At 46.1% G+C, this 12,491-nt stretch overlaps 1 protein-coding gene across 1 annotated transcript in view; it reads left to right on the top strand.

Annotated features, from left to right (window-relative positions):
- Nucleotides 1-12,491, top strand: part of NIN (ninein) — a 125,591-nt gene that overhangs the window by 25,097 nt on the left and 88,003 nt on the right. The gene's annotated exons all lie outside the window — the stretch shown is intronic.

Here is a 12,491-nt window from a genome sequence, read left to right as displayed (position 1 = left end):
CCATCAGCACCTCGGATGAGCCACCATTTTAACCACTTCTTATGCATTTCTTAATTTTATATTGCCTTTACATCTCTTAACAAACCATCCTCCCCTTGTCCATTTTTACAATACTTCTAATAATACTCCTCACAACACTTCTTGCAACCCTACAAACATCGTCTGTTCTTCACAAATACTTTTCAAATAGTCTGTAAATTTACTCCAGTCTTCCGTGAATTTCTGGTCTCGCCGGTTTCGAATCCTTCCTGTTAGTTTATCTAGTTCTGCATAGTCCATTACCTTCATCCTCCATTCTTCAATCGTCGGTAACTCTTCTTGCTTCCATTTTTGGGACCAAAAAAGGGGTGGAAAAGACCTTAATGCGGCTTTCCTTCCGTCTCTCTTATATGCCCCCTTGCCATGCAGCCCCACAGCTCTATAGGGAAGGGCCTTAGTTGGGTTGGGAGAGCAGGCGCTTTGCATGCGGACAGCCCCTGGTTCAAATCCTGCTTCACCAAAGGCTGCTGCCAGTCAGCGCTGATGAAATAATAATAATAATAATAATAATAATAATAATAATAATAATAATAATTTTTCATTTACACCCTGCCTTCCTTGGTTCAGAAAACCAGGCTCAGGGCGGCTAACAACAAATTTAAAACACTTAATTGTAGAAGCAGCATAAAATACAGTATAAAAACATGAATAACAATAAAATTCAAAGTTCAGAAATCAATTTGGGGGAAATCCATCCAATAAGCATTAGATAATCCCCAGGGCTAGCTGGCTGAATTGGTTCTACTTGTGCCAGGCAGGAGGCCAGGGGAGAATTAGCTGTGGGGTCTCAGAGCGGGTGATCTTCATAAAAGGGAAGGGGGAGGGAAGAAAGCGAAATAAAAGATCAGGCTGAATTCAAATTAAAGGCCAGGCGGAATAGCTCTGTCTTACAGGCCCTGCGGAAGGAGGTTAAATCCTGAAGGGCCCTGGTCTCATGGGACAGAACATTCCACCAGGTCGGAGCCATCACTGAAAAGGCCCTGGCCCTAGTGGAGGATAGTCTGACTTCCTTAGGGCCCGGGACCTCTACACTATGGTTATTCATGGACCTTAAGGTCCTCTGTGGGGCAGACCAGGAGAGGCGGTCCCGTAAATACGAGGGCCCTGAGGAGAATTGCTCAGCTAAACATCACGATATTGTTATATCATGATGTCTGAAATGAGGATGTAACCCTGAAGAGGCAAACAGGGTAACGTCCTGGCAACTGTTACTACTTAGGGGTCGAAAACTTACACATTTTACTTACCTTTAACACATTGCTACAACTGTTATTTTATAGTACAGTGGCACCTCCGATTACGAACGGGATCCGTTCTGGAGGCCCAGCCGCGTCCCGCAAACCTCAAAACTGGAGGCGCCCTTCTGCGCATGTGCGCAGAGCGCTTCTGCGCATGCATGCGCAGTGAAACCCAGAAGTATACACTTCCGGGTTTGCCGTGTTCGCAACCCGAAGTTTACGTATCCAGAGGGATACGTAAGCAGAGGTACGACTGTCCAGAGCATCAAGGGCTGCAGGAATAATGAGAAATAATGACCAGCTCCGCAGTTTCTCCCATATCACAATTTTTTACATAACACACACAAACATACATTTTGATTCACAATATATTGCCCTGACAAATATTATGAAACATTATCACAGTGTGTGGACTTGGTGGAGGATAGTCTGGTGGAGTCCAAACCGATTTTGGACTATGGATCGATAGATCGCCCGGCCCTAGATCCTCATTATATTTACTCAGAGGTTGGTCTGCTGAATTCAGTGGGGCTTACTCCAAAGTAGGGGCTCAGCTACACTTCCAGCCTCTTTCCCCCAGGCGAAACCCACTTTTTCCGCTGAATTGGAGCAAATGTCAATTGGGTTTTCTGCAGACTAGTGCTTGCTCCGATTCAGCGGTAAAAAGCAGGTTTCCCCAAGGATAGATTCGGGACAAACTGAAAACCTCTTGGCCCCATGCGTTCTAGGCACAGGACAGACAAGCCCTAAGTGGGTTTAGGATCGCAGCCTCTGTTGGGAGTAGATTGGGCACCCTTGAATTTACTTTCTCCTGCTTTGCAACCTAAACATCGCCTTCTGCTTTATCAATTTTTAAAAACCACGAGACTTGCAGAGTAGAGTTCTCTGTAGGTTCAGAAGCTGAGCGCAACATCAAAAGCACTTTGAAAAGAACATTAAAAATGTAACTTGATGAGGAGGGTTTCAGGTTTCTTCACTCTCATCTCGGTTTTCCCTACCACACAGCACCTGAAATCCTAATCCAGCCAGTGTGGTCTGCAGTTGACCGTCCTCCCCGGCCAAATCTGGCAGGCAGATAGTTGTTTTCTCACTGGACATAGCAGACTGTTGTCTGGCAAGTGTCAGCTGACCTGTGGGTCACGTGACCTCCTTTGGTTGAAGCTTAGACCACTAGAAGGTCCTCTAGTCCATGGGTAGGCAACCTAAGGCCCGGAGGCTGGATCCTGCCCAATCGCCTTCTAAATCTATCCCGCGGACGGTCTGGGAATCAGTGTGTTTTTACATGAGTAGAATGTGTCCTTTTATTTAAAATGCATCTCTGGATTATTTGTGGGGCATAGGAATTCGTTCATTTCTCCCCCAAAAATATAGTCCAGCCCCCCACAAGGTCTGAGGGACAGTAGACTGACCCCCTGCTGAAAAAGTTTGCTGACCTCTGTCTAGTCTGTAGTCTTCCATTCTCCAGTAAATCTGTTTTATAACTCTAGTTTTCTTTGCCCCAAGCTGCATAGATTTCCCCCAGATTGGTTGCTGCATATTGGAGGAACCACTGGCATTGCAAAGAAGTTTGATCCCTGCCCACTGCCAGTTTTAGAAACAGGAAGATGCATTCAGATATGGAAGGAGCCTTAAGACCTCTTTGCAAATTACATTCACCCCTGTGTGATTGCTACTATCAAGAGGAAATATGTAATACCCTATGTAGAATTTTTTTACAAGTTTAGGAATATTAGAAGCTGCCTTATACTGGAGTCAAACCACTAATCCACCTAGCTCAGTATGGTCTGCACTAACCAGAAGCGACTCTCCAAGGGTTCAGGCAGAAGATATTCCCAGTCTTCTCTAGAGGGACCCAGGGTTGACCATGAGAGCTTCTGCCTGCAAGGCAGGTTCTTTACTGTTAGACTACAGTCTTTCCCCTGTCTGGAAGGACTTAAGAGCAGGAGTCAGCAACCTAAGGCCTGCGGAGGTTGTTTGACCGGCCCACAAGCCACCCCCAAACCGAGCTACCCGCTCACATGCTGCACTAAACTGGCACGGCACGGGGACTCATTTCCGCAGCGTCATAAACCACGTCTGCACAGACACAGACACCGAAAACCATGGACGTGCATGCTCACGCATGCGATCCAGCCCAGGCAAGATAAACCTTTGCCAACCCCTGACTTAAGAGGAGTTGTTGTTTAGTCGTTTAGTCGTGTCCGACTCTTCGTGACTCCATGGACCAGAGCACTCCAGGCACTCCTGTCTTCCACTGCCTCCCGCAGTTTGGTCAGACTCATGCTGGTAGCTTTGAGAACACTGTCCAACCATCTCGTCCTCTGTCGTCCCCTTCTCCTTACGCCCTCCATCTTTCCCAACATCAGGGTCTTTTCCAGGGAGTCTTCTCTTCTCATGAGGTGGCCAAAGTCTTGGAGCCTCAGCTTCAGGATCTGTCCTTGCAGTGAGCACTCAGGGCTGATTTCCTTCAGAATGGAGAGGTTGGATCTTCTTGCAGTCCATGGGACTCTCAAGAGTCTCCTCCAGCACCAGAATTCAAAAGCATCCATTCTTCGGCGATCAGCCTTCTTTATGGTCCAGCTCTCACTTCTGTACATCACTACTGGGAAAACCAGACTTAAGAGTCTAGCTTTCCAAATAAACTTTTGGCGAGTCTTGCTTCAGACTGACCACAAATGAGGGCGCTTTCATGCGGTACGGCCAAGCTAGCAGGCCGATCATATGCATCCACGTTGTGCCACTGAAGACAAACACAGAATCTTTTTGCATTTCTGAGCAGCGGATCCCAACAGCACATGTTTCCCCTGGGGAGTAGCGATGCCATTGCGCCATCGTTCATCCGACCTTGCCTTGCTGAATTGTGGCATTCATTCATTCTCTCTCTCTCTCTCTCTCTCTCTCTCTTCCCCTTTCCGAACTTGATTTAAACTCACTGCTCCTAATCTCCCTTTTCAGCGCCGGTCACGGTAAAATTGCTTCGTGCGACGCAAACCCCGGCCATCTGTTCTGGCTGCAGCTGCTGTTCCAAGACTGTAGTTAAAACCCTAAAGCAGAAATCACCACTTTCTCCACCTCCTCCTCCTTCCCATCGCCGTCTCGAAAATGAGGAACCTTCTGCATCCTCTTTCCGTTCTCTTTGTCAACACAACTTGTACAACTTCAGTCCGGGTTGCACAATCAACAGTGACTTGGCAAAAGTGGGGGCACTTATGGGGCGGGGAGGGGGGAGGAAATGAATCAACCTGCCTCCGAGGCTTCTGGGAGGAGGTTCCTGCTGCAGCCTCCTTTGAGGACAATGAGCGTTTTGTTGAATACAAACAATATGCCCAGATCTGAGCATCTCTCATTGATTGACAGGATGTAATGCTATCAGGACCTTAAGGTTCCCCTTGATGAATACTGGGGGAGTTAAATGCACGGCGCTTGTTTGCTTCCTGCCTTCGGTGGTCGATTAAATCAATCTCTTCTTGTTGATTAAAATGTTCCAGCAGATGAAAGGGAATCAGACCACAATAGCAGAGCTTGCAATTTGCATCTAGAAGGCTCCATGGTCAATCATTGTCATCTTCAGTTTTTGTGGTTTTTTTAAAAGGGATTTTGGGGTAGCTGAGTCTGCTGCCAGTCAGAGTGGGCATTCTAGGCTTGATGGGGCAGAGGTCGGACTCTGCAACAAGACAGCTTTGTATGGCTCATATGACCCAGGGTTTCTAACATCCCAAGCCTACAGGTGATGGAAGAGCATTCCTGGATATCAATGGACAATGGCTAGGAATAATGGGAGTTTGTCTAGAAATGTGTTTAGGTGCTGCAGGGTGTTAGTATTTTATATTTTGATTAAAGGGGGAAATACTAGATGTTGTTGGTGTTGTTGTTATTTAGTCGATTAGTAGTGTCCGACTCTTCCTGACCCCCTGGACCAGATCAGGCCAGGCACTCCTGTCTTCCACTGCCTCCCGCAGTTGGGTCAAACTCATGCTGGTAGGTTCCAGAACACTGTCGAACCATCTCGTCCTCTATCGTCCAGTGGCGTAGCGTGGGGGCTGCAGGGGGGGCGGCCGCACCAGGCGCAACATCTGGGGGTTAGGGTCAGGGGGCGCAAATCCACGGGTTAGGGGCGCAAATTACTTGCCTTGCCCCGGGTGCTGACAACCCACGCTACGCCACTGCTGTCGTCCCCTTCTCCTTGTGCCCTCCATCTTTCCCAACATCAGGGTCTTTTCCAGGGAGTCTTCTCTTCTCATGAGGTGGCCAAAGTCTTGGAGTCTCAGCTTCACGATCTGTCCTTCCAGTGAGCACTTAGGGCTGATTTCCTTAAGAATGGAGAGGTTTGATCTTCTTGCAGTCCATGGGACTCTCCAGAGTCTCCTCCAGCACCAGAATTCAAAAGCATCCATTCTTCGGTAATCAGCCTCCTTTATGGTCCAGCTCTCACTTCCATACATCACTACAGGGAAAACCAGTAGTGTTTTCCTTTACCGCCAATCCATTGGCATCTTAGCTGCGATTCCTGCTTTTCAGGGGGTTGGACTAGATGACCCTCGGGGTCCCTTCCAACTCTACCATTCTATGATTCTATGATCTTCTAAGCATAAGAAGCAAGTCTGCTTATAGAGGGAGAGGGCCTCTCCCTAGTCCGCTCCAAAACTGATCTGTGCCCCTGTGCTTATTGGTCATCAAAATAAAGCAATAGTAATAACGCTGGCCTACTTTGCAGGTTTGTTGTGATGGGTTAATAAGATAACCTGTTGAAGTTCTGTAGATCCCTTGTAGCGCTTTATGGCCGGAGTGTGCAGGCTGCATTCTTAAGTATTCGGTGTTTTATTAGCTGTGACAGTTGGTTTTATTGCTGATTGGATTTCTGAAATATTGTCGGCGCTCTGAGTGGGCCTTTTTGATTAAATGGCACGTAAATCGCAAAGCAGCTAAATCGCGTATGTACCTGATTTCCTCCGTCAAATGTTGGCAGGTGTGCCGCTGTGATATATTTTGAAGAGCCGGTGCATTGTGGGGGGGACGGGGGGGGAATGGATGGCCTCATGATAATTGCAATGCACTCATCTCTCTCTCTCCCTCCTCTGCCAGTCGCACTCCTTTAGCTTAAATGTCAAGGCGTGTTTTTTTTAATCAGGGGAAAATTTCCTCCTCGCTGCAAACTGCCCTTTTTGTGGAGAGCGGGGAGCGCTTTGCAATATTTGTAGGATGAATGGCAGCAATTAATGTGCAAATGAGACCCTCTGTCTAAAGTTTCCTGGCTGAGCAGGTTTTCCGAGGCAGCTTTTAATTACTCCTTGTGATAACGGGCCAGCAAGGTCTCTATTGCTAGATGGCAACAGCCTGATACAGAAAAAACAATAATGGGCTCTGGGGTGGGGAGCGAGAGCGAGTGAGCAAAGAAATGCTTAAGTATTTTGGGGCTTTACCCCCCTGTGTAGGTGGGAAGACCACTAACAGAAGTGACGAGGTCACTTGTGACACCTTAAAAAAAATATTATTACGGCATAAGAGCTTTCATATAGTAGAACCCGCTTCCATCAGTTGAGTGCTGCTTGGAGCCCCACCCCCCCTTGAGTTAATAGACTTTTCCCAGAGAATCTCTATATTCTAATAGTCTCTCAAACCTTTCAATTAATAACTGGCTGCCACGTACCTACGGGACCGCCTCTCCTGGTCTGCCCCGCGGGAGGACCTTAAGGTCCACAAATGACAACACTTTGGAGGTCCCAAGTCGCAAGGTGGTTAGACTGGTCTCAGCTAGGTCCAGGGCCTTTTCAGTACTGGCCCCAAATTGGTGGAATGCTCTGTCCCAAGAGACCAAGGCCCTGCGGGACGTGACATCACAAATGACAACACTTTGGAGGTCCCAAGTTGCAAGGAGGTTAGATTGGTCTCAACTAAGGCCAGGGCCTTTTCAGTACTGGCCCCGACTTGGTGGAATGCTCTGTCCCAAGAGACCAGGGCCCTACGGGACTTGACATCTTTCCACAGGGCCTGCAAGACGGAGCTGTTCCGCCTGGCCTTTGGTTTGGACTCGGTCCTACCCTTATCCCTCCCTCCCCTTATGGTCTTGATTTATCAGCTATTTTAAAATGAGGCTGCATTTTAAATTGCATTTTAACCTGTATTTTAAATTCCCCCCCCCTATTATGTTTTTACTGTGATTTTATTGGTGTTAACCACCTCTGGCCAGGGAGGGCAGGGTAATTATTATTATTATTATTATTATTATTATTATTATTATTATTATTATTATTATTCTAGTTATTGTATATAACTTTGGGTGCCTCCAAATGGGCTTTGATTGTGGGTTTGGGGTTCTTCATGCATATGGGCTTTTCACAGCAACCACACAACCATTGTTAGCTTCAAGATGCCAGCCTGTATCATAGAATCCTAGAATTGTAGAGTTGGAAGGGACTCCAATTTCATCTAGTCCACCCCTGCAAAGCAGGAATCTCAGCTAAAGCATCCATGACAGATAGCCACACAACCTCTGCTTAAAAACATCCAAGGAAGGAGAGTTCCACCCTGCCTAATTTAATCCAGATTTATTCTTCTTGAGGAAATTTTTCATAAGTTTTTTTAAAAAAACCTGTTGCCATCAACCCTTTTGTCAAAATGGCCTGTTTTGCAGCATTAAACCCCCATCTTGAAGACCTATTGTACGTCTTGTTGTTGTTTTAAATTTAATTTAATTTAACATAATTATTACAAAATACAAGCAAAATACTACAAATACATACATTCACATACATTTCAGATAAGCACACATTTATAAAAAAGAACAAAAAAGGAAAAAGAAAAAGAAAAAATAAGAAGAAAAATTGGAAGAAGAGAAAAAGTTGGAAGAATTTCTTCCAAATTTATTCTACAAATATCTCAATAATAAAATTTAATTGATTGACTTCCATCGCTTACACTGCACTTACTATTATACATTATATATACGGAAAAACATATACAATTTTGCTTAAAATATACATAGACCTATTGTACATCTTGAATGGTTTGGGGAAACACTTAGGAACTCAAACGTTTAATCGGTTTGTCAGTTCACGATATCTTATATCAGCAAGGAGATTCCTTCCTGCCAGAATGAATGCAAAGACATAATAAATAAATAAATAAATAAATAAATAAATAAATAAATAAATAAATAAATAAATAAATAAATAAATAAATATTATTTATTATTTATACCCCGCCCATCTGGCTGGGTTCCCCCTCCCCACTCTGGGTGGCTCCCAGCAGAATATTAAAAGACGATAAAATATCAGACATTAAAAACATCAAACACCAAACATTTCCTAAAAAAGACTGCCTAGAGAAAGCTTGTACAGCTTTCTACAGGACTAAATCACTTCCAGCAGCCAAGCTGAGCTTTCTGGATAATTCCTAATTTCTGGGCGTCTCCAAAATCTAATCTAGGGGCTAATTTAATGTGACACTATTAGCAGACCTCTCCATCTCTATGAATTTTGTTTGACGCCATGGACAGAACTCATTCCCCTCCATCCCATAAACTTGTCCAGTCCCCTTTTAAAGCTGCCCAGGACCGTGACCTCCAGTGCTGCAAATTCCATAAATTAACTCTGCATTGTGTGAATAAGGGCTCCCTTTTGTCTGCCCTGAATAGGCTGTTAATCAATTTCATTTAGCCTCTCTATCTAGTCTATGGAGCATAACAGAGCAACTGCAAAATTCTGCTTCATTTTTAACTTAGTTACAATAGAAGTGGAGTGAGATCTAATTATTTCAGGAGGAAAAGGGGAAAGTATGAACGGATGATTAGTAATTTATTTCAAGTATTTTTATTCCACTCTTTAGCCAAAAAAGGGGGGAGGTTTCCAGAAGGCATAACAGATATCAGTAATGAGACACTTGCTGCCATTGGGCTAATAATCTAAAAGACATGGCACCAAAGGAAAAGGGTTTAGGAGGGAGAAGGAAAACACAGGCACTTGCTCTTAATCTTACAACCACCAGAAAGACTGGAAACATAGTCTCTGTCACAAGAGACTAGGGCCCTGCAGGACTTGACATCTTTCCGCAGGGCCTGCAAGACAGAGCTGTTCCGCCTGGCCTTTGGTTTGGACTCAGTCTGACCCTTATCCCTCCCTCCCCTTATGGTCTTGGTTTATCAGCTATTTTAAAATGAGGCTGCATTTTAAATTGCATTTTAACCTGTATTTTAAATTGGTCCTCCCCCCATTATGTTTTTACTGTAATTTTACTGATGTTAGCCGCCCTGAGCCCAGCTCTGGCCAGGGAGGGCGGGGTATAAATAAATTTTATTATTATTATTATTATTACAGTGGTATCTCGGGTTACATACGCTTCAGGTTCCAGACTCCGCTAACCCAGAAATAATGCTTCAGGATAAGAACAGAAATTGTGCTGCGGCAGCAGCAGGAGGCCCCATTAGCTAGAGTGGTGCTTCAGGTTAAGAATAGTTTCAGGTTAAGAACGGACCTCCAGAACGAATTAAGTACTTAACCCGAGGTACCACTGTATTATTATTATTATTATTATTATTATTATTATTATTATTATTAGTCTTGGTGACTGTGGGGCATTGCAGATTGCTCCAGCCAGAGGAACATAAGAGGAGTGCGCTGGATCAGGCCAGCTCTACAATTCTATGATTTTATTACTGCAATGGTTGTTTCCATGTTGCTCATAGAGAGATTCCTAGGGCACCAGTCTCCATAGCGCCCTGGGGCCCTACATGGCAGCAGAGCTTTCAGCTGTCGCTAAGCTAGAGCTGGCAATCTCCAGCGAGCAAAGTGATTCATTCATTCGGAATAAACTTAGAGCTTGCCTGGGCAGAGCTTTTCATAACTCTTTGAAGAAGAAGAAGAAGTGGAGCGCATGGAGGGGTGGGGAGGAAAGTGCTTGGGGAAAAGCACATAAAAAATGTAACCCGAGCAAGAGGATTTCAGGTTGCTTCAAACCCGACATGTTTTCCGCCCCTCCAGAACCTGAAATTCTAAGCTGGACAGCGTGGTTTGCAAAATAATAATAATAATGGTGTTAGTTAAAGCAGGGGAGGGAGAGAAGGTGAAGAAATTAGAGGTTTGGGAACGTGGGGTGCTGGAACTGTGAGAGCTAAACTACAGTTTCTGGAATTCCTTGGCAAAAAAATGTCCTTTAAAGGTTTGATGTGGAGGCAACCACACTTGTTTCAGCTGCAGGAGGCTATCAAAGTTGCAAATCTGGAACAGAAGGAAACCATTGTTTTAGACAACTTAGTCAGTGTGCATCGTGCCGTACAGAGTACGAGAGGGCAAATGCCTGCCCCAATGAGGTTACAATTCAAAATTTGACGCAGATGAAACAGTGGAAGAAGGGGAGGCCGATGCAACCAGGGGAGCATGGTCTAGCAGTGGTTTAGTTGCATATGTTTAGGCCCCATCTGCTTGTTGCTGTTGTTTAGTCGTTTAGTCGTGTCCGCCTCTTTGTGACCCCCTCGAACAGAGCACACCAGGCACTCCTGTCTTCCACTGCCTCCCGCAGTTTGGTCAGACTCATGCTGGTAGCTTCAAGAACACTGTCCAACCATCTCATCCTCTGTCGTACCCTTCTCCTTGTGCCCTCCATCTTTCCCAACATCAGGGTCTTTTCCAGGGAGTCTTCTCTTCTCATGAGGTGGCCAAAGTCTTGGAGTCTCAGCTTCAGGATCTGTCCTTGCAGTGAGCACTCAGGGCTGATTTCCTTCAGAATGGAGAGGTTGGATCTTCTTGCAGTCCATGGGACTCTCAAGAGTCTCCTCCAGCACCAGAATTCAAAAGCATCCATTCTTCGGCGATCAGCCTTCTTTATGATCACTGCCTTGCCATGGCGAAGGGGCTTGAATAACTCAGAGAAGCTATGAGCTATGCCGTGCAGGGCCACCCAAGATGGACAGGTCATAGTGGAGAGTTTTGACCAAACATGATCCACTGGAGCAGGAACCGGCAAGCCACTCCAGTATCCCTGCCAAGAAAGCTCCATGGACAAAGACAACAGGCCCCATCTGCACTAGCCATTTAAAGCAGTATCATACCGCTTTGAGCAGTCAGGACTTCTCCCAAAGAATCCTGGGACCTGTAGTTTGTTACAGGTGCTGAGAGTTGCTAGGTGAACCCTGTTCTCCCTAAAGTGCTTGAGCTCCGTGACAGCGTGGCACAGTGGTGCCTTTGCAGTGGACATCCTTTGGGTGGCTCAGGTTGGTGGAGCTGGGAAGTATTGGGATATAAGCATGGGGGGGAAAGGCCACAGGATGCTTTGAAGGCCAGGCCAGGGCGCCTTTTGCTAGATCTGGGTGCATGTTGTTGTTTAGTCATTTAGTCGTGTCCGACTCCTTCGTGACCCCCTGGACCAGAGCACACCAGGCCCTCCTGTCTTCCACTGCCTCACGCAGTATGGTCAAACTCATGCTGGTAGCTTTGAGAACACTGTCCAACCATCTCGTCCTCTGTCGTCCCCTTCTCCTTGTGCCCTCCATCTTTCCCAACATCAGGGTCTTTTGCAGGGAGTCTTCTCTTCTCATGAGGTGGCCAAAATCTTGGAGTCTCAGCTTCAGGATCTGTCCTTGCAGTGAGCGCTCAGGGCTGATTTCCTTCAGAATGGAGAGGTTGGATCTTCTTGCAGTCCATGGGACTCTCAAGAGTCTCCTCCAGCACCAGAATTCAAAAGCATCCATTCTTCGGCGATCAGCCTTCTTTATGATCACTGCCTTGCCATGGCGAAGGGACTTGAATAACTCAGAGAAGCTATGAGCTATGCCGTGCAGGGCTACCCAAGATGGACAGGTCATAGTGGAGAGTTTTGACCAAACATGATCCACTGGAGCAGGAACCGGCAAGCCACTCCAGTATCCCTGCCAAGAAAGCTCCATGGACAGAGACAACAGGCCCCATCTGCACTAGCCATTTAAAGCAGTATCATACCGCTTTGAGCAGTCAGGACTTCTCCCAAAGAATCCTGGGACCTGTAGTTTGTTACAAGTGCTGAGAGTTGCTAGGTGAACCCTGTTCTCCCTAAAGTGCTTGAGCTCCGTGACAGCGTGGCACAGTGGTGCCTTTGCAGTGGACATCCTTTGGGTGGCTCAGGTTGGTGGAGCTGGGAAGTATTGGGATATAAGCATGGGGGGGAAAGGCCACAGGATGCTTTGAAGGCCAGGCCAGGGCGCCTTTTGCTAGATCTGGGTGCATGTTGTTGTTTAGTCATTTAGTC

This window comes from Podarcis erhardii (assembly GCF_964252035.2).
Source record: "Podarcis erhardii genome assembly, chromosome: 1".
NCBI lineage: Eukaryota > Metazoa > Chordata > Lepidosauria > Squamata > Lacertidae > Podarcis > Podarcis erhardii.
This window is presented reverse-complemented; position numbering and strand designations above follow the sequence as displayed.